The 26,994-nt window shown below is 40.7% G+C and overlaps 1 protein-coding gene across 2 annotated transcripts in view; it reads left to right on the top strand.

The window, feature by feature from the left end:
• BACH2 (BACH transcriptional regulator 2) overlaps positions 1-26,994 on the top strand; it is a 331,444-nt gene that overhangs the window by 152,930 nt on the left and 151,520 nt on the right. The gene's annotated exons all lie outside the window — the stretch shown is intronic.

The following is a 26,994-nucleotide window of genomic DNA, read 5'->3' as shown; positions in this document are numbered from 1 at the left end:
TCAACCATCCTACAGTGGAGAAATCAGCATTTTTAAAAAATTCCCCAGGTGATTCTGACCCAGACTAGGTTTGGCCACTGATCTAGTTTTAAGATTCTTAGACATCAGATTTGGGGCCCAGTCTGAGGGAGCCCAATCTTAAAGAAGTTTTCCAACCTCTGTCCTGCTCCCTTCTCCCTTCAGAATCATTGTGCTTTCGGGGGTAGGAGGATATTGGTATCCACACATAAGACTTCCATGTCCAGTAGATGTTTCTGGAAGTTTTCCCACCAGTCTCCTGATATGCTATCCTACCTCGCCTTCTGTATTACTTTCCTAGGGCTGCTGTAAGAAATTACCACAAACTTGGTGGCTTAAAACAACAGAAATTTATTCTCTCATAGTTCTGGAGGCCAGAAGTTCAAAATCAAGGTGTCCCACTTTTCTTCTAAGGTTTTTGGGGAGATTCCTTCCTTGCTTCTTCCAGCTTCTGGGGAGCTCCAGGGGTTTTGTGGCGTGTGGCTGCATACCCCCAATCTCTGCATCCATCTTCCATGGCTTTCTCCTCTGTGTCTTCTCTTGTTGCTTATTAGGACACTTGTTATTGGATTTAGGACCCACCCATTTAATTTAGGGTGATTTCATCTCAAGATGCTCAATTTAATTGTATCTGCAAAGACCTTTTTTCCAAATAAGGTCACATTTATACGTCCCAGGAGTTGAGACTTAGACCTATCTTCTTGGGGGGCCACAGTTCAACCCACTACACTTTCTAAGCAGTTCAACAACAGTTTTGAAGTTAAACAGAACATTCTAGATTTGCCATTTTGTCTCTGAGGTTGAGTTTTTAGCTTTATTTCCCTTTTTTAGGTATAGCTGTAGGAAGTTCTGCAATGAAAAAAATTGAATGGTTGCTGTAGGAGCTCAGGGTTCTGTCCTGGGGGGTCCCCTTTTTGTCTAGCCGTCTTCCAGCTACCAGAGGGCCTGGGGGAGCCAGGCACACCCAACATTCTCTGACTGCATCCATGCCTGTACTCTGATGGAGATATGATCTAACATCCATTCTTTGCCCAGGCTCTCCTGGGATGCGTACATTAGAGACATGTTGACTGAGAAATAAAACTAATGTCTCAGTAGAAATTTTAGCTAAACATCACCAGAAATCTATTGGTTGTGTTTAACTGGACTTTGAACAGGTTCAGGGCCAGTTTTCCCCACTCCAGCCCTCAGGGAGAAAGACAAAAGTAAAGGCTAAAACAAACGTAGCCTATAATGTACCCATCTTACTGCTCTCAAGGAGGCCTTTCCTGTAAACCTTTTTTTCGGTTGTAGCTATTGTTCTGGTAAAGGAGGACAAATTGTGTTTGATATTGAGACTGACACGAAACCTGTCTTTTTTGGTGTTTTACTAACTTGATTCTTGTCCGGTACACACTACAGGTTTCTCACAGAAGGGTTTTTCATTTGAGGAGGAGGTTTCTCAAAAATGCTTTGCCGGTGTCTGGTCATGCACAACCCCTGGGCATCCCCAGTGAAGTGCTTTGAGTCACAGTCCCTTTAAGGCCCAGGCAGAGAGTGCATTTGGCCCATAATGTGCTTCATTTCCCAAAATATACAGAAGGAGAACCAGATTAGTAAAAGGAAACCTTGTTCACACATGGTAGAGTTCTGCTGCCCCAGAATCAACCTTTATACTCTAAGGTCCAGCTTTTGTTAGCTGGGAGGTTCATGTTCATTGAACCCCGGTTAAACTAATCTTACAAATAAGTAGGTATCCTCACACCAGAAATAGAGATGCAAAAGGCAAAATTACCAACTATATAAGCAACACGTGAGCGGAAATATTTGCGCTGCTTTTCTGTTTTCTCCAGGATACCTGAAATTTATATATACATATTTTTAATTAAAAATAATGTTTTTAATTAAATAAGGAATGAATGACCATTGAGAAAATAAATAAACAGAAAGAGCAAAAAGAAGAAACTCCATATGCCTAGGGATTCTAAGGGTTCCTGACTGGTTTTACAGTCACAGCCCTCTGAGCTAACCTGACTGGGACCGGATGTTTTCTGGTTAGTTGAAAACTCAGTTAAAGGGTGAATCATTTAAAAAAAAAAAAAAAAATAGATACTACATAGCCTAAATAATATATTTAACTTAAAGCTACAAATGAACAGTTATTTGCCAATCTTTTGATGTGAGCCTTTGGAGTTTGGGTCTACTGATTGGAATTCTATGTCAATATTATTGCATGATTTCCATTTTCAGTCTTTTTGTTTGTTTGTTTGTTTTTTTTCCTGAGGAAAATTCACCCTGAGCTTACATCTGTTGCCAATCTTCCTCTTTTTTTTTTTGCTTTAGGAAGATTTCTCCCTAAGCTAACATCTGTGCCAGTCTTCCTCTATTTTGTATGTGGGTCACCGCCACAGCATGGCTGATGAGTGGTGTAGGTCCATGGCCAGGATCTGAACCCGTAATCCTGGGCCACCGAAGTGGAATGCCCCGAACTTAACCACTAGCCACAGGGCCCGCCCCAATTTTCAGTCTCTTTTCTAAGACACTTGCAACACAATCTGAGTGCAGAACCTTGTTAAATATTTATTATTTCCCCCTTCTTCCACAGTTATCTTATTCCTATCTAACTCAATAGCATATTTCCTCCAGCTTCTTTCATGTCTTTTATTTCACTAAATTTTCAGAAAAATAACTTTATTTTCACACTCATATTTCATTGGCCAACATGATATTTAATTAAATTATGTAATAACAGTAATAACTACAGCTGGTATTAACCGTTTAAGCATGCAGTTCCCCCCAGACAGTGCTCCAGAGGACCAGAGAGCAGCCTCCAGTGTTCCCTGACCACACTGTTGGTCAGTTTATTTCACAGAGGAGATGGAGAAGGCTGATTAAGCCATCCAGTTGTTTAAGGTCCATCAGTTTAAGAGACTGTCTACTGGATACATTCTGAACCCCTCCAAGAAACTCATTGGTAAAAACCAGTTCTAAAAGCAAATAGTCTTAAAGTGGTTTAAAGGGTTCTGCCAAACATAGGGACCCATTTAGGGATATTAAGATCTGCACCAAGACTCAAGATATTTGAAGGAAACTTACAGTTACACAAATATTTGGCTCCTGCTGAGGGGCCAAGAAATACATCAATGAAGATATTGTCAAATAGGCAAGCTTTGCTCTGAGAACCTTGAACTTAAGAGAAATGGTTTTTCCTAATAGTTTATTCTGATAAGGTGCAGTGTTTTTTTCTTTTAATTTTAAATTTGTACAACATAAGGAGTGCTCACAGAGTTTGATCCTTACTGAGGTAGAGAAAGCAGGTGTTTCTGTTCCTGTTCTGTGGATAAACAAACAGACCCAAAGACTGCTCCATGAGAATGCACTTGCTATTGTAATGTTTGGTTTAAATTCCTTGCCATCTTTGTGGTCCTCCCCCCACTTTTAGGGTGCTAGTAAGGCCTTATGGAATGAGCTCTGTGAAGGGCATGTCTCTCTTGTTCATTGATATCCCCAATACCTGAAATAGATGAATGAATGAATGAATGAGAGAGACAGGTCACACAGCTAGCAAAAGGTAGAGTAGTGGTTACAGTCGGTTCTTTCTGACTCTTCATCTTGTGTCTTTCTGTCACATCAGGATCTCCTGGTGGTTTGCTGGTTTTTCGGGTTCTTAATGTTGCCCAGAACTGAGCAAGATCCATTTTTCTAGTGACAGATTGTGACAAATAATATGAACCAAGAAGTCCCTGGTTTTGACAGACTTAGTATTTCAATAATAGGCAAATCGTAAATGTTTTTACACACATCCCTGGGAGTTTTTAACTTGGGCTTCACAAGTATCTAGAAATATCGAAGTTAGTAGTTTTCTTTTCAAGGTGAATTAACATTATATGTTAAGAGATTGTTTTTGCCAGTAACTAAGAACTACTAAATATTTGTTTTATTTAAAACATTTTTACCAACTATGGATCTTCAGGAAATGTTAATTATATCTTTCTAGCAAATTTTGCAGTTATTGGGTAATATCAAATTCTGAATATTTTTCAATAAATAATTGCTTTTCCAGCTGCTGGATGATATTATGTATTTTTAGAAGGTTGTTTCTGCAGCTGCTCATCTATTCTTTATATTCAGATTTCAGGCTTTTTAGTTTAAATTGATGGCTCAGTAAATGGCTCAGTAAACGTCTATCACAAATCAAGTGGTAGGTTGAATTATTAAGCATTTCTCTATAATGTGTACTTATATTTTAAATACTGCATTTTGGACATTAAATTAATGTGTTTAAGTTAATTTTCAGTATGTGTGAATTATATTTATGTTCTTCATTAAGTCTTCATATTTTTGTTGTTGATTGAAACTAAGATAATTAAGTAAAGGCTGGGCCCACAGGACACTCTGGAAGGATCATGACTTCACCACCATCATTAGACGTAGCTACATGTGCATGACAGGTACAAATTCAAACAGTTCCTAGAGCAGGTGGATAAAAGTCCCCAAATGTCGTATGCACATGCAAACCTACATGTGTCACATAAAGTCTTGCATGTAAATAAATTCTTTACATTATATATGATGTCATGTCACATGTTTGTTCAAAGGAAGATGAAAGATAAATAATATTTAATTTAGGTAAAATGTTCTGAGCATTTGCTATGTACCCGGACTGGGCTCAAATTTTACTTTTCATGTATTATCTCCTTTAATCTTCACAAAGACCTTATGTGGTAAGTACTCTTATCTCCATTTTATAGTACTGAATTTAGAGGAGTTAAGATACCTTTTTCTAGATACCTTATAGGCAGCAAATGGCAGAGCGTGGGACCAAACCCAGGTCTGGTTATGCCCGAGAGCCCACACTCGGTGACTGTGCTGTGCTGCTGCCTGTTTGGATCCCTGCAAAGAACAAATGGTCCTTTGTTTGTCCCACTTTTACTGTAGGTACTTGCAGTGACCCTATTGGCTTCACGTTGTCGGCTTTTCTCAAGAGTGCATATTGGTCTTTTCCACTCATCAGAAGTTATGAACATTGGCAGGTTAATTATAGCTCTTGTGTACTGGGTATTGATATGCTTGTATTAACAATAGGTAGATACAGATACAATGAAATTATTTATCAAAACTCTTATCAGCTGTGGGGCCAGATCTTCCAAAGGAATAAACTCCCCCGGTGGGACTAGTGATGTACTTGGGTGTAATAACGTGGGCTTCTAGAAAGCTGTTTTAATCACTGGAGGGTAATTTTTCCTAACTTGCAATCTAGTTGCTTAAAAGAGTTATTTGCTCATGGAATATCATGGTCCTTTCATCTTGTCTGTATTATCCACAGAGCAGGAAAACCTAGCCAGTGGCAAAGAAAAGTCAGCTGTGTGAAGCCACTGTCCCAATTCCCTTAGTATACATAATAGATGATTCTCCTTCAGGTTTCTTGGTTAGCATTACACTCCTGGAATATGTCCATAGGACATGGCTTTGCTTGAAAGCTTATTAGCTTGCGTTTTATTTGCTCCAAGGAACTTTACATTGTCTATTAGACTTAACTGTTCTTAAACATAGCCTTATAATAAATGAAACTATAGTGAATCATAAAAGAAAATTCTTATAGTCAATAATAAACACTGCAGAGTCCTTTAATGTATAACTTTAGATGCTTGTAAACATGAGACAAAGTACAAGAAAGTGAAGGTGAAAAAGACTTAGAAAAATAAAGAACAATTGTTTATTCTCACTTGGTGTGAAAATCACAAAATAATGGAGAGATGTATATTGATCCAAAATACAGATAAAGACTAGAAAGGTAAAACAAGAATGCTGAAAATAAAGTTCAGGAGTTAGGAAGGATCAAAGACATAAAGGAGAAAAATCAAAGCTAACCACATACAAACATTCTAGAATTATCTCTTTTGTCTTTGATGGGATTCCTGTATTAGTTCATTTGTTCATTAATCCCATAATTATTGTTGAGCACCTATGGTATCTTGGGTGGCATGTTAGGTGCTAGGGTGTAGTGATGAACAAGAGAGCATAGTCCTTGCCCTCAAGGAGCTTACAGTTGAGTGGAGGAGACATGTAATGGGTAATCATCACAGTAATGACAAAGGCTGTGACTGCCGAAATATAGGATGCTGTAGCCTTACAAAAGAATTAAACCTAACCCACACAGGGGAGTCAGGAAAGGGTCCCAGAAGAAGTGCTCTCTAATCTTACACCTGAATGATGAGTTAGCCAGGTGACGGGGACAGGAAGAGGAGGGAATGACTGCGTGAATCCTGAGGTGACAATGCCTGTTGCTTTCAAGGAATTGAAGATCAGGATGGCTGGGGCGTAGAGCAGGGTAGGAGGAGTGGTGAAAGATTAGGCTGGAGAGGAAGCAGCGTCCTGACTGTGAACAGCCTTGGAAGCCATATTCGAGCTTCATCCTAAAATTAGTGGGAAGCAGGGAATGATATGGTCAGGTGTCCATGTTGAAAGATTACCTACATCATAGAGGATGGCCTGGAGAAGAAAAAGACTGGCAGCAGGGAGACCAGTGTGGGAACTGATGAGAGACGATGAAAGCTTAGACTGTTACCTTGTTTCATCTGCAGAAATGGAATCAAGATGGCAAACATTCATAGAGTGATAATGTCATCGATGACTTGTTTGAGAAGGCAGAGTATGTACTAGTTGTAGTATGCTATTTCTCTTACATGTATATGATATTTTGCGACCCACAGAGGGCTTTCCTGCATAGTATCATACCACCCATTGTTACTCATGCATGCTTGCATCCATTCGGCAAATATTAATTAATCACCTGCTATATTCCAACTCCTGTCCTATATGGTAGGAATATAGCGAATACAATACGAGAAACAAGATTCCTGCTCTTGTGGAAATTCACGTTCTGTTTCAGGAATCCAGACTATAAACCAGCAATCATATTAATAAACAAGATAATTTCAGAGAGTGATGAATACTGTGAAGGTAATAAAATGGAGCAATGTGATTAGGAGGAGGGTGGCGTATAGGGAGGTATGTATAGGAGGGTCAGGTAATGCCTCACATGGAACTAAGACCTGAATGGAGAGAAAGACCTTAACCATGCTAAGACCTGGGAGAAGAGCCTTCTAGTCTGAGGCAAAGGAGAATGCAAAAGCCCCAAAGCAGACAGGATGTGGATTGAGGACTGGCCCACAGTCTAATGTGACTGGAGAAGGGGGAACAGAAGAAGGATGGGTACAGATGAGGAGAGGGGGCCAGGCCAGGGCCTCTTAGGCCTGAGTAAAGACCTCAGATTCTATGCTAAGAGCAGTGCAAAGTCTAAAGGAAAGGTTTCAAGCAAGAGAGTGATGGTAGGGAGGGGGATACCAAGCATTCTATTTTGGCCATGTTATATTTGATGTTGGCTATACAGTTCAGATGCTGAATGGGTAATTAGATATGGAAATCAGGGAAGAGGTCAGAGCAAGACATGATCAATTTGGGAGACCTCAGCATACAGGTAACAAAAGCCATAGGCCTGGGACTGAGTGTAGTTAGAGAAGAGAAAAAGTCCAAGTTTGGAGCCCTGGAACACACCACCGTTTAGAGGGGGAGCCAGCTAAGGAGACTGGGAAGGAGTCACAGGTGAGGCAAGTGAGAAGCCAGGACAATATGATGCCACTGAAGCCACAGGAAGAAGACGTTTCATGAAGCAAGTGGGCAACTGAGTCAGATGATGCTGAGAAGTCATGTAAGATGAGAAGAAAAAATTGAGCATGGAATTGGGAAGATGGAATCATTGGTGACCTTGATAAAAGCAGTTTCCCTGAAGTAACACAAAACCTACCTACAACAGGTTAAGGAGAAAATGAGGAATAAGAAAATAATGGCAGCAAGTCTACACTCTTTTGAGGGTCTTCCTTCAAAACAGGGCACAGAAACGGGATGGTACCTGGAGAAGTTGTGGAATCAAGAAGGATTTTTAAGATGGGAGATATTTAATGCGCTTGTATGCCAGTGGACCGGGAGAGAGAGAAATTGATGTCACAGGAAGAGTTAGGATAAATGCAGGCAAAAATTCCTTAAGTGAGGGAGAGAGGGTAGGAGGCAGAGCTCAAGAGTAGTGACTGGTTCCTGATAGGAGGAGGAAGAGCAGACAGGAAGCCCAAGAATGGGGCAGATGATCCCCATGTCTTCATTAAAAAGGTTGACAGTAGAAAACAGCCCAAACTGAAGACGTTTCTTGGGGGGCTCTAAGACAAGAAGGGTCTAGGTTCTACATTTGCTTTTGGGGTTTTTTCCCCACCTGTTTGGGTTTGGTTTTGTTTTATTTCCCTCTTACCTGGAGAGATGGAAGACATCCTCTACTGCTCCAGCCTTTGGTTCTCTTCCTCCGGCTGTGGGAAAGAGAGAGCCCACCTGATAACCAGGTTGTGTATTGGACTGACTTTCTCCCTCTGATCTCCAGTAGTCGGGCTGTCTCCCAAAACCTGGGAGGTGGGGGCACTGGACAAAGAGTACTTTGTGATTTCTTGGTTGTTCACTTTCAGTAATAAGCTGTGAAAGAGTAGCCCAGGGTCCATTCATTGACTGGACACTTCTTGACCTCTCCTTGTTATGTCAATTATGAGAGAAAACAGCTGTGGAGTTGAGATGTCTCCTTTCTCCTTTGAGACTGTAGGCATCAGCAGCTGGAGCGGGTAAGCTCGGTCAGGGCTATATTCCATCCAAAGTAAATGCTGTCCGTCTTCTCAGAAGGATATTTTAAATATTATTGTTGTTAATGAGTACTAGCCCTTCCCTTCAGTATCTCAGGTTAGTGATACATGACTAACTCTGTGTCATCTCAAGACATCCCCCAGGTGAGGGGGTGGTTTCAGAAAAAAAGGAAGTGAATTGTGTCTGGTTTCATTATGAGGCTGGGACTTGTATTAGTTAGTCCTCATACCCCATGGGCAGGAGACTGTGCAGAGCAGAAATCCTGAAATCTGTTTCATCATTAAACATCCTCTTGTCTTAGATAGTTCTCATTAGGAGAAATAAATAAATACGGTAAATGTTTATTCCAAGTTTCCTCTCGGAATTGACTGAGCAGAAGTCAACACAGCATGCACACTGAGCCAATTCCTAAAGGGTATTGTTTACTGAGTTCATTTCCCCTGACTGCCCACTGCTTTGTAAGTCTAGTACAATTTTGTGATAAAAAAAACCTCTTTCTCTTTCATGTGTTCCTTTGCCATGGAGTGGATAGACAGAAGAAAGAAAGAAAAAACAAGGGACTTGACCTGAGAGAGTTGACATTTAATAATAGAAATAAGTGTCAAGACCTACAGTTGTATCCAAAAAAAGAAAAATTCAGCTTCACAAATAGAGAACGTGGGAAATAAAAGGCAATAGCAATATTTGAAAAGTCCTCATAGGGTTTAGTTTCTACAAGCTCAGTCCTGGTGAGTGATGTGATGGAGCTGCCCCAAATGTTAATGAAATTGTCATCTGCATTGTAGGACTAAGAAGGTGACAGATAGTTCTGTCTGCTCCTCACTGTTAAAATTATGCTGCATTTGAGATCACATTTTGATGGATATGTCGGCAAATGTATTGTTGCCTATTGTGTGGTATTAAATTTAAATGGTTATTTTTCAAATTAGAGCTTAATTTTTCTAAGGACAATGGCGCAAGACAATGATAGTGAGAGAACTTGAAACCATGTCCCAAGTGACATTTGAAGGAACTGGACACAATCACCCAGAGGAAAGACTTGGGGTAAAAAGAGATGGAGCCATGATTGCTCCCTAACACCTGTGTGGGTGTTATCCTTGCCCTGGTTGTCCTGGAGGGCAGACCAGTGTTTTTAGGCTACAGGAAGCAGATTTGCCTCAGAGAGAACTCTCTAACGAAACATGCAATGATATTGTGCACACGATTCTCCAAAATGGGCTTGGTTGCTTAGGAGGTAGTACGTTTCTTCTCATTGGAGATGTTTAATCAGAATCAACCACTTGGTGGTCAAGCCTTTGATGGTGGGTTGTACTAGCTAACTGCAAAAATGCCTGTCACCTTACTATGTTATTTATTTCATGGAGAGTGTAGGTTTGCTTTTCATTAACCATCTACTTGATTAAAATAATAAGCTATTAAGGCCAAATAAGAAGAGGTGGCCACTTCTCCAGAACTGCTCTTGGTACTTGAGGATAATTTTATGGAATAGGTATCTTTGAAATATTCTAGTGTTTCTGAAACTTTGACTTCAAAATATGAAAAGGTCTTTTTCTGGTCAGTCTTTATCTGAAGGAAGAAAAGAGAAATGTACCAACTACAAACCAAGGCCAGTGAGCCTACACCCTGTTTTCTTCTCCCTCTTCTGAAGGTCAGCTGCTTTAGTAGGGAGCTTTGGAGAGAACGGGAAGCCCAGAGTTGATGCAAGAAGTTCGTTAACTCCAAGAGAAAATGGTGGTGCGATCTATGGTTATAACGCAGGATAAATCTTAATTACCTTAAAGCTTAGAGCCCCAAATTTTGGAATTTAAAATCTAAAAATAAGGCCTTTTAAGGCAGATTTTTATGACTAAAACCAGGAAACTTGCCCCATCCATCACTTTTCTTCTTGTTCAGTTGGTAGCAGTAGAATTGCCTCCCCAATCAACAGATGAAAGGGCTGAAAAACAGGAAGCAACATCAAATAGTTTTAAATTACTTTGGGAAACTCCTGAAAGTGGGTGTAATGTGTGGGCCTTTAAAAATGAATCATATTTATGCATTTGATGTACTGCTCCTTAATTATTTCTTACAGTTCAGCCTAACGTTCATTGGTATTTTTCTTTTCCTGGCGACATTTGGTCCTTCCTTGACGTGTCTAACTGCTGTTGATTTGGTTCCCACTGGTACCATCAGGTTGTTAAACTAGCTGCTGATAAGTGTGTTACAAAGTATGCATGGAAAAAAGAAACCACAAGAGATGAAAGAACTAGGTGATTAAAAAAAATATATATATATATATATGATTTGCTTAGCCCATAGCAAGACCCTGATGTATTTGGCTGCAGAGCAGCTAGATGAGAAAGGATTTGGCTAACAATCTCAGCATAGTCTCCCCAACACCACAGTGAAGGAAACCTTTGTTGCATAAGCACCTTGATATTCTGAAGGCCCCTTGCAGTCACCTCTGCTTCCTCACCCAGAGGGTCAGTGTGTGCAACACTGGGGTGCGTAATGCACAAGCGCCCACCTACAGTCTGCAGGCTGCACGGCCCTGATCTCAATGGCCCTGGGAAGGCTGGCCCTAACATTTGTGCAGCTCGGGGAAAGGCACAATTAAAGCTCATGTGCCGTATGTTTAAATATTACAATGTTATAAATCAAGCTAACAAGCTGGTTGCGTGAAAAATGTTCTGTCCTTCTACCTTGACACGACACCTTTCAGAAGGCCAGCTTTGAATTTAGAATTCGTAGGCTCCTTGGAGTTCCAAGCTGGAACATGTGGTGTGGGGAGAGCCAGTACGTGCCCTACCCTTGCTTTACTGCCCCTTCTCCTCCCATTCCCCCACTCTGTCCCGCGCTCCAGAGGCCTTGATGCATGCATGTGGACACCCCAGCCCACATGGCCAAAGTATATCCACATCTCCTTGAACAGCTGCCCCTTGGCTATTCGGTCAACCTTTAGGTGGTGTGGCCCACCCAAAGGAGGAGGGACCCGGAGAAAAGTCCTCCATTGACCCTGGAAGCTCACTGGGGTGCAAAATTCTGAGGCATTGAAGAGGGTGGTCATGAGTTCAAGGCAGGGTGGGGGACAGGGTTCCTTGACCTGGTTCGTGGGGCTATGCCGCCTATGGGGCAGCTCTGTGGAATCTGCTGCATCTCCTGTTCCCTCATGATGGCAGTTTTTCCCTCCACACAGAGACGACTCCTGCCTAGACTGTAAGGGCCAGGCTGACTTGGTGCAGTCTCCTAGAGGAGCATCGTGCTTCTGGGCATGGCAGTCGCTGGTGCAGGCTCAGTAGTGAGGTTTCAGTAGAGCATTTTGCCTGTTCTGCTTGAAGCCTTCTTGTTTGTTCAGCCTCTCCTTCAAGCTTTGTTACTGTTCCCTTCTCCATGCCCCCTGTTTCCCACACACCTAGATATCTAACTCGGGACCCGGATTTAAAAACTGCTCCTTTTTAGAGTCCATCACTCAGCCCCTCGTTTTGTCCTCTCCGGAACAAGTGACCTTGTTAATAAAATTGTAAGGGATTGTAACACTTTTTGGAAATAAAATCACAGGACGCTTGATGCCTGAAGATTGTAAATCCAAAGGCCTGTGGGGTGTGTGGTCCCCCCTTTTCCCACTTTCTCAATCCCCGACCAAGCCACTTAACCTCTCTACACTTTGTTGTCCCCATCTACAAAAATGGAGAATCATTAATGCCGGTTTCTAACTACTTCAAGTGGATATTTTCAAGACAAATTTCTAAATCCATCTAGAAAGAGCAATCGAAACATCCCATCAAGCCCCCTTCCAGTAGAACTTCACTTAACTCTCCAAGAGCTTTTTTATATTACCAAGAAATATGATTCAGATTTCCCTAAGTTGACAGAAAAGCGTGAAATCTGTTTCTAACAGATGTTCCCCATGGTCCCCCAAATGTAAACATGTTTGCAAGACAGTAGTGAGACAACCTGTTTACACAAGGAAGTACTTAAAAAAGCAAACAAAAAAGCATCACCCAGAGCAGTCATTCTGATCAAAGTGCCGTCAATTATTAGGGTGTAAAGGGAACTGATGACTCAACTTAGCACCACCGCGGTCTCCAGATTTCAGTTTCATAAGAGTTTCTTTTCAGGAATATTCTTCATGTACACACAAATCCGATTTTCTTTCTAAAATGTTTCTCGATTTTTGTCAAACCGAAATACCAGGATCCCTTCAAAAGATGACTCCGATACCCAGCTTATGCTCAGATGAGCCTCATGCGGACATGCTTTGCCATGGAGAGCTGGGGTTTTTGCTCCCTGGGATCTGGGTGCCTGAGAGCAGGGACGAGGTCTTCTACACAGCGACTCCTGTCTCTCTGCCCCTCCACCTCCCTAATTAGTCAGATGCAGCATAGAAACTCGCAGACTTCGTGGTGGTAGAAAATAACTTTCTGAATCAATCAAAGGGTGATATTTTGATCCTTTCACATGCCTGGGTATTCTGGGCAAGTGCATGCTTAAGTCAGTGACTCATGGATCAAGATGCAAAGCAGGTCTCTGAATGCTGGCTGGCTGGAAATCAGTTTTTAAACCTGAAGCAAAATATAGTCTAGTAAAAAAAATAATAATTTGTGTCAAGTTTAGTTTTTCTGAAAATAACCACTGCTGGCCCTCAGAGTAATGTACATTGGGAGTCTGTCCTGAAGTGGAAAGGTGTAGGTAAGAGGAAGTATCTATGAAAACCCATAAGAAGTCTCTGCTGAGAGGAAGGTTCTTTCGTAAAGGTTCATTCAGAATTCCTTTAGGATGTGGTTTCCCATTGAAACAAAACTTTAAATTCTGTTACTTTGAAAATGGTGTGGCCAGAATCTGTGGCATCCTTGCCTAATGATGCCCACTTAAATAGACCTGAGTAGGAATAGGCTGAGAGCCTGGCGTGTCTCTGAAACACCACTTCTATGGAAAATAGGTTCATGTTTCAGAAGGTATGCTGGAGTCCCAGGAACTTCTCTCTCCAAATGAACACATGGGCTGTCGGTGAGAGTAGGAATGCCACTAAGACTATGACCCAGAAGCAGGGGCATCACCCAGTGCTGAGGGAGGAGGGGCTAGTAGCCTGGGCTCTTGGTATTTGCAGTACAATTTAAGTGCTGGGTTAATGTGCTGGGATCTACCTGTGCACCAATCCACAAACAAAAACAAAAAACTATTAGAACTAACAAACAAGTTCAGCAAGGTTGAAGGGTAAAAGGTCAATATACAAAAATCAATTTTATTTCTATACACTAGCAATGAAACACTCTGAAAATGAAATTAAGAAAACCACTCCATTTACAGTAGCATGAAAAAGAATGCAATGCTCAGGAATACATTTAAGAGAAGATGTGCAAGGCTTATGCATTGAAAACTACAGAACACTGTGGAACGAAATTAAGAAGACCAAAATAAATGGAAAGATTCAGTGTTCATAGATCAGAAGACTTATTATTAAGATGGCAATGCTACCCCGACTGATCAAGATTCACATTCAACACAATCTCTTATCAAAATCCCAGCTAGCTGTTTTGCAGAAATTGACAGGCTAATTTTAAAATTCATATAGAAATCAAAGGATCCAGAGTAGATAAAACAATCTTGAAAAAGAACAAAGTTGGAGAACTCACACTTTCTGATTTCAAAACGTACTACAAAGCTACAGTAATCAATACAGTGTCTTAGTCATAGGATGGATAATGGAATAGAACTGAGAGTCCAGAAATAAACCCTTATGTTTGTGGTCAAAGTTTTTTGACAAGGGTGCCAGGACTATTTGACGGAGAAAGAATAGTCTTTTCAACAAATGGTGCTGTGACAACTCGATATTCACATGCGAAAAATGAAATTGGACCCTTACGTTACACTATATACAAAAATTTACTCAAAATCGATCATAAAACTAAATGTAAGAGGTAAAACTATAAAACTTTTAGAAGAAAACTGGAATAAATCTTTGTGACCTTGGATTAGGCAATAGTTTCTTAGCTATGATACCAAAAGCATGAGACAAAAGAAAAAATAGATAAATGGAACTTCATAAAATTAAAAACTGCTACTCTTCGAAGGAAACCGTTAAGAAAGAGAAAAAATAACCCACAGAATGGGAGAAGATATTTGCAAATCGATATCTGATCAAGGATTTGTATGCAGAATATATAAAGAATTCTTACAATTCAACAGGCAAAAGATAACCCAATTAAATAATGGGCAAAGGATTAAAATAGGCATTTCTCCAAAAGAAGACATAAAAATGGACAATATGTGCATGAAAAAATGCTCAACATCATTCTTCATTAGGAAAATGCGAATCAAAACCGTAATGAGATACCACTTTACCCCTATTAGGATGGCTAAAGACAAAAAGACAGTAATAAATGTTAGTGAGAATGTGGAGAAATCTGAACCCTTACACATTGCTGGTCGGATTGTAACATGGTGCAGCCATTTTGGAAAACAGTTTGACAGTTCCTCCAAATGTTACATATAGAGTTACCACATGACCCAGTGTATTGGTCAGGGTTCTCCAGAGAAACAGTACCAATAGGATGTAATATATAAAATATATATATTCTATATATATATATAAATATATATATATGTTTCAATAGAAAGAGAGATCTGTTTTAAGGAATTGTCTCACACAACTGTGGAGACTGACAAGTCCAAAGTCTACATGGTAGGCCAGCAGGCTGAAGACCCAGGGAAGAGCTGATGTTGCCGTTCAAGTCCAAAGGCAGTCAGCTGTCAGAATTTCCTCTTCTCTGGGAGAAGTCAGTTTTTTTCTTAAGGCCTTCACTTGATTGGATGAGGCCCACTCACATTATGGAGGGTAATCTGCTTTACTCAAAGTCTACTGATTTAAATATTAATATTAATCTCATCTAAAAAATACCTCCTTAGCAGCCTTAAGACACATTTGACCAAATACCTGGGTACCATGGCCTAGCCAAGTTGATTAATCATCACACCCAGAAATTCCACTCCCAGGTATACATCCAAGAGAATTGAAACATGTGTCCACATATATCCAACTGTACTTAAGTGCTTATAGCAGCATTATTCATAATTGCCAAAAAGTGGAAACAACCCAAATGTCCATCAACTGACAAATGAATAAACAGAATGTAATATAGACATACAATGGATTATTATTCAGCCATAAAAAGGAATAAAGTTTTGATACATGCTACAACATGGATGAACCTTGAAAACATTATGCTAAGTGAAAGAAGCCAGATAGAAAAGGCCACATAGTGTGTGATTCCATTTATATGAAATGTACAGAATAGGCAAATCCATAGAGACAGAAAATAGGTAAGTGGTTGCCAAGGGCTACAGGGAGGGGGAAATGAAGAATAACTGCTAGTGGGTATGGGGTTTCTTTTGGGGTGATGAAAATGATCTGAAATTAGATAGTGGTGATGGTGGCACACCTCTGTGAGTATACTAAAAACCATTGAATTGTATACTTTAAAAGTGTGAATTTTATGGTATGTGAATTGTATCTCAATAAACCTGTTTAGAAAGATACTTAACGCTCCAATTGTAAGTGGTCTTGGCTCCCTAATAGACAAGGGTTGATTCTAAAATGCAGAATATATGCTGAATCCCATAAAGGAAGAGTTAGAGGGGGCGAAAGGGGGTACCACCATTTGCTAGACTCCTTCCATGTCTCAGGAACTGTGCATATATCAGCTCATTCAATCATCCTTAAAAAAAAAAAATCTACAGGTTGATATTATCATCCCTATTTTTTCATATGAAGAAATGGAGACTTCGTTTGAATTAGTTGGCCAAAGTCAGCCAGCTGGTTAGTTGGGATTAGACCTGGGTCAGTCTGACTTCAGGCTTCTCCTCCCGCTGCACCGCACTGCTCCTAGTGGAGAATCCCTGTCCCTGGCTGGACAGAGACCACAGGCCTGCTGCTCAGAGTGGTGGGCAGATTGTTCCCAAGGGGCAAAGGTATGAAAGGTTGAAGTGTGCTTTTAGAGAAAAAGCAAAGGAATTAAATACCAAATGGAGATTGTTACTTTTATGGCAAAGGAAAAAAATCAAGTGTAATTTTTTGAAGTATAAGAGGGTGTCAGAGGGTCAACAAGGAGGGTGACAGGGAGAGAGAGGGGACAGCAGGATCTATGACAGCAAATTAAAGAGCAGAACCCAAGAACGTCAGGGTAGAGCAAGCACGTTATAAACTGGCGAGAGGAAGGAGTGCTCCCAGAGCGGCTGGCTGACCTGGTGAGAGGTGAGCGTGTTGACAGTGAGTTGGACCAGAAGACAGGTGGGAATGTTCCTGAAGCCAAAACAAGAAAAGTCATTTCTCATCCAGAGACTAAAGTGGCACCAGAGGAAGTCACCCTGGGGACCAGGATCCGGTACAAGGGCCCGTGGACAAAGTGAACCCTCATTGGAGTTCATTTACAGCTGGGGATTTTAACCTGGGGTCTGTGGATTCTTAGGGGATCCCTGGATAGGCTTCAAAGGGTCCTTGAACCCCTCCCATTATGTGGAAAGGTTTTGTGTATATGGATCTTTTTCTGGGGAGAGAGCCACCGGGTTGTTACAAGACCTATGACAGGAGAAAGATTTTAAAAAATTAGTTTAGATATTTCTCTTAACGTGCCAGGCTAATTTTCTGGCTGTGTGATAGATTGTGTTAAATGGTCTGGCACTCCTAATTTTTGGAATAAAAATGAATTCTTAGCGAATGATCTCACTGCCTGCAGTGCTGTCTGATTCTGTCCTGGCATTTGATGGAACTTGTTAGGGGATTAGGTAAGACAGGATGTTGGTACATTTGAGGTCATTAAACCAAGAAGGGAAGGGAAAAAAAAGAAATCTTGCTAAATATATTGTGGAGCTGAACTAAATGCTGAATGGCTAAGGGACCTTCTTTGTGCTCTGTGCCAATACTTTGAAACCCTGCTTAGAATCAGACCAGAGTTGCGGAGACAGCTCCATCTAGATGTAGTGCATCGGTAGATGCCCATGTTTCCAAGAAATACTGTTTTACTTGTCCTTTTATGGAGGAAGTGTGAAAGGTTTTGATGTCCTGGGTTGCATAACATTTTTGTAAGCAGATGCAATTAATATAAATCCTGGGGAAGCAACAAAGGCTACCTTTTCACCTGCTGACCAGCATTCTCACAGTTCCGGTTTCAAGAGAATAATGGAGAATATGTCACAGAGAACCTAATGTGTACAAAAGGTTTTGTTAGACAAAATGTAACTGCAAAAGTTTATTTTCTACCTGTCTTTTCTTTCAGTCTCTCTTTTTTTTTTTGGGGGGGGGGGCATCCTTCAATCTTATTTTGAATTTACTATTCAGAAAATTCTCGCCTAAAAATATACTGGATGGATAGTGGTGATGGTTGCACAACAGAGTGAATGTACTTAATTCCACTGAACTGGACACTTAAAGATGGCTAAAATGGTAAATTTTATGTTTGGCGTATTTTACCACAATAAAAAAATTTATTGGATAATACAGAGAGAAAAACCTTTTAACATGAGAATTCCAAGAATCTTTACATGTTCAGTGTCATGTCCTTCCGTACGTGTGATACGAATATGTAAGCAATAGGCAAAAGCTTGTGTGGGCTGAAAATGCTCATTTAAGCACTGTGTGGTCCCAGTTCTGCCACTCACTTGCTGTGGGACCTGGGCCATGTATCTGAAGCAAATGATAAACCCTCAATAAATGCTGCTTTCTCCTTTCCGTCCTCTGCTTACACCTTGGTTTCCTCATCAGTAAAATGAGAAGGTTGGACTCAGCGGTCTCCAAGGTCCTTTTCAGCTCTGCTGATCCATAGTTGATGGAAAAAAAAAAAATCTCAAGAACAGTATTAAAATCCATATGGGCAAACGCAGTCCCCCTGTGTACACAGCAGCTTCTGCCACTTCTGACTTGCCTTCTCCTCTGCTCCCTATTTTTTCTCTTCCTCAGCCTGCCAAGAATGAGCCGTGAGCTTGAAAGTGGGAGTGAGAAGGAGAAAGGATTGAGGTGGCCTGAGGCAGGGGGCTGGGACGAGGAGCCTGGCCGTGGATGTCAGGCTGGGTTAGGGACTGCAGCAAGACTGGAGTTGGCCCTGATGGTGCCATGTGGTTATGGGTACAGCGGGATTTCAGGGCCATGGCCCCAGATTCTCCAAACGGTATGTGACCACAGCAAGATGATGCATGATTGAGTTTTATACAAGGCAGATGGTGGCAGGAATGTGGAGACTGTAAATCCAGAGAGAGAAGCTGAGTTTGTCACGTGAGGAAGAAGCAGCAGGAAGCAGAGCCTGTGTGGGGGAAGAAGAGGCTTGTGGGGGGTGGCAGCTGGAGGGGTGGGTGAGGGCTGCTATGTGGCCAGAGTCTCCAGTCAGGGTTCGAGCTGGGAGCAGGTGAGCTCTGGCTGTAATAAATCGTGGCTGTGAGTACGACTATATGCTGAGTCCTGTGAGTCCTCCTGGCGAATCAGCCAACCTGGGGTGGTCTTGGGGACCCTCAATGCCAAGAGGGAATTGAAGACAGAGAGGCCAGTTACCATGACAGCAGCAGTGGGCCGGGAGAGAAATGATGGTGATGGCAGTAGAGATGGAGAAGAGTGGACAGATTTAAGATGTAAGTTGAAGGTAGAATCAACAGCACTTGCTGACGGATTAGATGTTAGACATGAAAGGGAGAGAGGAAAATCAAAGATAACTCCTAGAGTACTGCCTTTTCCTGAAATGATGCGTCACACGCCTCTCAGACACCACGTGCCTCAGCTGCCTTCAAGGTCCCTGGCCAGATTTGTTGCAGCCCTCAGCCCTGTGGCAGCAATCAACTCTGTGTGGACCCCCACAGCCTCATGTGGGGACAGCCCACTGGCACCTTGCCGTGTGTGAGACCCGCTTGGCACCCACACCTGTGCAGCCTGAACGTCAAGGGGCACGTGCCCCTGGCAGATGAGGCTGGCAGGCATGTGCAGCTCCCCAGAAAGGGGAAGGACTTTGCGGGTTTTTCTGGCTGACAGATGAAGCACAGGCAGAGGTGAAGGGGGAACGAAGTAGACAGCCCTCAAGGGCCCAGACCAAGTGTTGAACCTGGGAGAAGTCAAGGCACTATTGATGCCCGTCCAAGTTCTCCAGAAACTGGCCTTTACTATGGTGACAGGCAGCCCCAACATGCATGCCCATCTGCCCTCCTTCAGATGAACTTCATCACTGCCTGCCTGATTTCGTGGATGGTCTTTGCCATAAGGATGGAAAATATGGTCCTTGAGCCCTAAATGCCACGTCGGAACCTGCTTTGGGTGTTTTCTGCTTGGGCATTGCCAGGGATGGTGATGCTCTTCAGAGACGGGGACCCAGAGTGAGATTTCTAATACGGTATTCTCACTGTCACGTCCCGTGACTGTGGACAGGCATCCTATGATTAGAATTCACCTTTAGAGAATGATCTGGGTCATTTTTTAATAGGGTACCTGATAGTACTTTTTTTTAAGAAACTGCAATAGAATAGAATCTTTTTAATTGTAGTATACGTCATGAAATATAACCATTTTAGTACTAACAAGCTAATCAACTCTTTTTATAAAAATAATTAAATTGCTGTGGGACCCACAGCTTTGCACTGCACTTTGACATTTTACTGGTAGCACATGGAAAAGCAGTCATGTTTCCTTTGGGGAGACGGATGTAGTCTCCTCAAATTGTAGTGGATAGCAGTGCGGCGTAGGAAAGGGGTGGCCTTTACAGTCAGGCGGGCATGGATTCAGATCGCATGGTGTCTGTCTCTACCAATGTGACCTTAGGCAAGGCCTTTTGCCTCTCTGAGCCATGGATCTCTCATCCACTAGAGGGGCTAGTAATACCTGTAACATTCCTAGCACAGTTCCTGGCACCTAGGAGTTTTCAGTAAATGGAAATTATTATTATTATGCATAAATACAGGCCAGTATTCCATTTTTTATAATATAAAGGTACAGAACCCCAAAAAGTGTTTCAGATTGTGTATTTTCAACGCTTGTTTCTTTTTAGATTTTTCTTTTCTGAATTGTCAGTGGCAGGTAGTTCAGATTGCACCATCCTCTTATGGTAGAGATGAAAATCTAAGCAAGCTCTCTGCTGTATTTTGGGAACTTCAACACCTTGAATATCAGAGAAGCAAATTTTCTACCTGTGGTTCTTCAGCTAGAATAACTTGGTCCCAGTACCTGAAATGTGTAAGTGGAAACTTTCAGAGATGTTTTATCTTAGTTAATTTCCCCATCCTGTCTGAAAGGACTACATCTCCTCCCCAGTTCTTTCTCTGTTGCAGCAAAAAAAAAGCCCCTTTCCTTGCATCACCTTCCCATGCCAGTAGAACAAAACACAAAAGCCACAAGATCTATGATTCAAAGGTCTTCTGTCTTATACAAGTGACTGTTTAAATGTAGATTTTTAAAAAATTCATCTCTGTAGTTTCCAAAAAATTTACATCAATTGACCCCTTTCTTTTTAAAGCTTTTCTGGCCATAAAATGGTTTGCGACTATTCCATTTAGTGTTTCTGACTAAAAATAAGGACTCCAGGGCCACTCACAGCTAGCATGTTTATTGCTAAAGCTGCCGCCAAATTTTTAGTAATATTTTTATACAGCATGGGAGCAGCAGAACACTTGAGATTTGACCTTTTCTAGCAGATGGTAGTCTCTAAATGCAATTTGTATTTTGGGAACGAAGTTTTGAACTCTTGTTTTGTTTTCTGACCACTGTAATTTATCTTTCTACTCAATCCAGAGAGAAAAAGTAATAAAGTATGTGTGTGTGTGTGTGTGTGTGTGTGTATGTGTGTGTATAGATGTGGAACAGTCATTTATTAGCTCTAAAAATTAATAGTCCAAGTTTGGGTAGGGAGACCAGACTGGCGTTTTAAAGCTAGGAGGTCAGATTGGCTCAATGGTGTCATCCCTGTACATTCCATGGGCACGCTGAGCATAATCAGGTTGTTTTGCTTGGTGACTCTTTCACCTCAAGTGATAATATAAATGAAACAGAGAGAATCAGCTTTAAAAATGCTGCATCCCAGAGCATGGTGTCCCTGCCCTTTTAAATTTAGGCAAACCTGGGTTCAGGTTCAAACAAGAGCATAAGCCAATTCTGAATATTTCGTTTTGTTGTCTTTGTATCACTCTAAATCCCAGTAAGGTAGGAAGAGGTGATTAAGGTAGGAGAGAATTGACAACAGGGACACGGGAAGCAATACTGGAAATTGGAAAAAGCATTAAACCAAACCACTTTCATGTTTCTTAGATATTATGTTGTTGGTATTAGATTCGTGATGTAGATAGAAAAACATCCACCTGTAGTTTCCTGGGGAAAAGCAAATAGGGCTTTGCTCATCAAATCCCATTAAAGCCACTAAGAAAATCTTAGCTAAGAGTTGAGTTGTAGGGATAAAGAACGTAATCAGCCTTACTTATAGAAGAAGTACCTTCTAGAAAAACCTGATCATTTCACAGCTAATTGGTATAAATGTTCCCTTGCCCACTGCTTGCAGCTGGAGACCGACTTGTACTTTTTATGACTGTTGATGTAATTAAATACCATTTACTTTTTCTTAGCTTAAGATTGCAGGTCCCACTGACTTTTTCTTTTAAGTCAATTTAAGTTTGTGCAAGAGGGAATTACTTACAGATGATTTCCCACATCTGGGATATGTTACTTGACTTGTACGTGAATGAATAGTAACCATTCAGATATCTCTTTCGTAAACTTTCCCCCGGCTTCTCTAACAGTAAATATGAAGAAATGAAAAAGCAGCGCTTTCATGCTTAGTGTAGCGTTACCATATCTCCTCACCCACCTTTTCCTAAGAGCAGTCTGGTGAACCACTTCAAGGTTTTGTGAGGTCTTTGGAAATCAGTCTCGCTGAGAAACACCATGAGGGCAGGAAGTACGCATGGCCATCTTCTTCACCATTGTTTTGAGACATCTAAATGGTGCCCGGCACCCAGGAGCAGGTCAGTAAATGCTTGTAGGAGGAATGATTGGGTATTGTCCTGTGAGCTTCTGGGGTCTGAAAACTAATATATGAGGCAGCCTAGCGCTGTGCCGTCCAATAAAGTAAGCACTAACCTCGTGTGGGTATTTAAATTTAAATTGATTAAAATTAAAAATTCAGTTCCTCAGTCTCACTAGGCACATTTTAAGTGCTCGATAGCCATGCGTGCCTGGTGGCCACCATATTGGACAGCACAAATATTGAGCATCTTCCTCATCAGAGAAAGTAGTATTAGACAGCACTGGTGGAATATCATTAGTAGAGACCAAGGTTAGTGGCCCCAGTCTTTTTGAAGTGAAATTCCCATGTGACCATGATGTGCGCTCATACTACAAAAAGTAGCCCTTTTACATCTCTCCCCTGCACTGTAGGAATTCAGTCAAGAAAGGTGGGTGGCCCACAGAAGTGGCTATTGCTTTGATAGCTGAACAACAGTGGGGCTGTTAGCTCGACTGACATTCTGGTGGTCTACACTTATTTGGCTACGCCAGTTGTTAGAGTTGTGAGATATCTGTACTGGTTAATAAAGAGCTACTGTTTCAAGCTCCTCCAGTACCTCCTTCCTATGCGTGAGCAACCCTAGTCATTCGCCTGGGATGCTCCCAACCTCCCCTTAATCCAGCAAAATGAGTTAGCTAATGCCTGTCCATCCCCAGGAGTGGGAGGCTACTCAAGGACCCTGCCCCAGCACTGCAGGCCTCAGATTGGTAGGTGCAGCCCTTGGCCTCCAGGAAGAACTGCTTCCCAAGAATCTTTTCTTAAGGCTACATCATCACTGCCATGGCCAAGTCCCAGATCACAGAGCCATGGTCTTCAAGAAGAATAAAATATCTCCACCAACCCTCTCATTTTACTGAAGAAATCAAGTTACAGAGAGTCACTCAGCTGGTTTGTGGCCAATTCAGAGAGAAAACTCAAATTTCCGAACTCAGTACTTGTTTTTTTTTTTTCGCTACATCTTCCTGTGGTCAGTTTCCTTAACTGTGAAATGGGGATTACTATCTTTATGCCTCAGAATGTTGTTAGTAAAAAGGATAATGATACCCAACATTTTGTGTATGTCTTACAGTTTGCAAAAACTATTGTATGGATTCTCATTTAATCCTTACAAGAACCTGTGAAAAGTGTCGGGCTCAGAGGCAGTGAATGATCTGCCCGAGATAGCAAAGCCACAGTGAGTGGCAGAGGTCTCAGTCTTCTTAGGGTTTGGAAAACTATAAACCCTTTTGTGAATGTAAGATAACATAATCACATGGCATTACTACTTTTTAGCTTGTGGTATTTTGCAGTTCAAGATTTAGTGACATTGAAAGTGGTAACTTTGTTCAAGCGATGCCTTATTATTTTTTTTTTTTACTTTGATATTGTGCCAATTGCACAGACTTTGGTTCAGCATTGAAACAGAAGTGGGCTGCTTCGAAGTATATTTTTAAATGAGAGAATCCAAATTGGTAATTAGCTTTAGAAATGCTAGTTGTGCAGTTTGAGGATCTAAAGAGCTTCTGGTAATCATTTCTGTTATTAGTGGTGGTTTATTTTTTTGGATTTTCCCCCCAAGTAATTAGGCCTTTTGGAAAAAAACAAAGTATGTTCTTGAGGGGTCATTTCCTCTATTGCCGCTTTATTTTTCACACCCTATAGTCCTGGTGTACTTAGAAAATTAACCATAGATCTGATTGTGGCAAAGAAAAATCATTTATAGCCATTCTACCCACTTGACACCTAATTATCAAGCAGAGTGCTATTTAAATTATAAAGAGAAGCCACAGTGAAGGAAATGGTTCACTTCTTGATAGATCTTTTGTCTTTTGGTCTTGATAATTTTGATGGAATCATTCCTTAATTTTAGGTAAGATTGTTGGGAAGATCAATTTAATTCACTCCCAAAATAAAATTGAAATTTTTTTGCATCTCTCTCTTTCTGAACTGAAACCATTTTATAGTATATACTATACTATGTGGAAATTGAGTTTGTAGGTAAGGGAAAGAGTGAGGTTATTTCATTTCATAAAACAAAGAAATATCTCTTCAGTTTTCTTTTATTAGTGTATTAAAATTGTGGCATTCTCTAGACCAATTATCCTGTAAGGTTAAATACATATTAAGGGAAAAGAGAAAGAGAAATTATTATAAAAAACTATAAATGGAAGGGAACTTAGGATTGTGAGCCCTGATTTAGTATTACTCATTTGTAGTCACATTTGGGAAGAATGTGTTTGTATGGTTGGTTGTTTTTAAAGCATATAATATGTATGTGTCTTCATGTCTTCTCTGTGTATACCCTGTTTTGTGTTGTATAACAGACTCTCAACTCTCTATTGTACTCTAAGAGATACAGCCTCCCTCCTGTCAACATAGGACCTTCAAAGTGTTTACCATTATCTAGAATTTTCTTGGATTTTCTTTATGCCATTTTCCTTGCTTCGTATAGATGCTGTAGAGGGCAATGACAAAAAAGCATAAAGGTAAAGTTTGTGATTTATAGCCAGACTTGGAGTCATCATGGTAATAAGACACTAGGCTTGAATAGATCTTTGAAATTCCAAACCTCCAATTCCTCCAAACTTATTAGGGTGGAAGGGGAATTAATGAATGAGCACACTTTCAAACCTCACAGCTACCAGTTTTTATTACCAGCATTAAGTGAGATAATGCATGCAAGGCACCCACACCAGAGTTGACTCATTGTAAGCACTGAGGAGGGTTAGCCATTATTATTAACTGTCTGATTTGATTTTTGTCTTCACATGTCTTTCTGCTCCCTGATGGCCATGCTGAGGAGCAGCAAAATGTCCAAGAAATAAGAAAACACCAAAAGGAAGGGAAACACAAGGCCTCAGTAGTCCAGAAGTAGAATTTATCAGCCCACAAATAATCAGAAGCTAATTGTTTTTCTTCTCATGATGATGTGAATTATTTCTGGAATCCTCCATACCCTTTTCCAAGTGAAGAACTCATGGACAAGTGGCAACTCCTCCATTGCCCAGATCTGACTCAGTCTGGTCTGATGAGGTTTAATTTGATGGTACACTTACATTAATCTCCTTTCTCTCTTGTTATGGGAAAAGCAGTGAACTGTTCACTATCTTCTGCATAAGAAAAACAAAAATAAAATCTCCTAAGTAGAGTTGTCACTGATTAGAACTTTGCTAAGATTTGTGAAGTGCAAGTGTATTTTTTCTGGGCCTATGATAAAGTGGGTAATTAAACAAATTAACCAAACACTCGTGGTGTGGGAGGAGTGTAAATTGATACAGCTTTTCTGGAAAGTCATCAAGACCCTTAAAGTGACCCAATAATTCTTTTTCTAGGAATCTACCTAAGAAAATATTCAGAAATTCAGACAATCTGACATTCAGATATGTCCCTCACAGTGTTATTTGCAATAACCAAAAAAAGAGAAAGTAATGTATAATTCCCAAAATGAGAGAAATAGTTAAATAAATAAAGCCCTTTTCTATGGGATGTAATATTACCAAGATATTGAAAAGCATGTTTTTGAAGAATTGTTAATAACTTAGGAAAATGCTCACGTTTGTGTAACACTGAATGACAAAGTAGAAACAAAACTCTGAGTATTTTTGTGTATCTGAAAAGAACACTGGTCCACAATCCCTTATCCCCAATTCTGAATCCAAAGAGGTTCAAAATCAGAAGGTTTTTGGTAACTTCTGTGGTAGAAAAACCTGGCCTGAACTAACGTGAGACTTTATTTTATCCAACTTAAGAAGAATATGCATCTATTTTGCTGCAGAAATATTTAACGTTTGATTATGGGGTGCTGCTGCAGACTCTGATGGAGTATTATGTGACAAATGGTGGTTGCATTGTAATAGTCTCTAAAATCCAAACAATTCTGAATTCTGAATTGTATTCTGAAGCCAGGAGTTTCAGTTAAAGTGTTGTGGACCTATACAACAAAATATCATCAGTGGTTTATCAGTGTCAAGATTACAGTTGATCTTTATTTTTTCTTTATGCTTTTCTATATTTTCCAAATGTTCTACAATAAGCATGTATTAATTTATTGTCAGAAAAAAATAAGTATTATTAATTTAAAAATAAACGTATTTAAGGCATCAGAGAATCATCTCATTTCAATCAGAATTGTCAAATTTATCATTTGCTTCCTGTATCTTCTTGTTACTACAGCCACATGTGTCTTTTAAACCAAAGTCTTCTGATTTGTTGAAAGAAAACATTCATGAGATGAAATAGAGAGATAGCTGATTGGACATTGACCTACCTCCAAGCTGCTTTTGGGTTCAGGAGAGCACCCGGTGATGGATGCTCACCCAAAGGAAATATCTCACGGAATAGG

This window comes from Ceratotherium simum, chromosome 19, assembly GCF_057802395.1.
Source record: "Ceratotherium simum simum isolate JZ-2026a chromosome 19, ASM5780239v1, whole genome shotgun sequence".
Lineage (NCBI taxonomy): Eukaryota > Metazoa > Chordata > Mammalia > Perissodactyla > Rhinocerotidae > Ceratotherium > Ceratotherium simum.
Note: the sequence above shows the minus strand (reverse complement) of the source record. Positions and strands in the feature narration are given on the sequence as shown.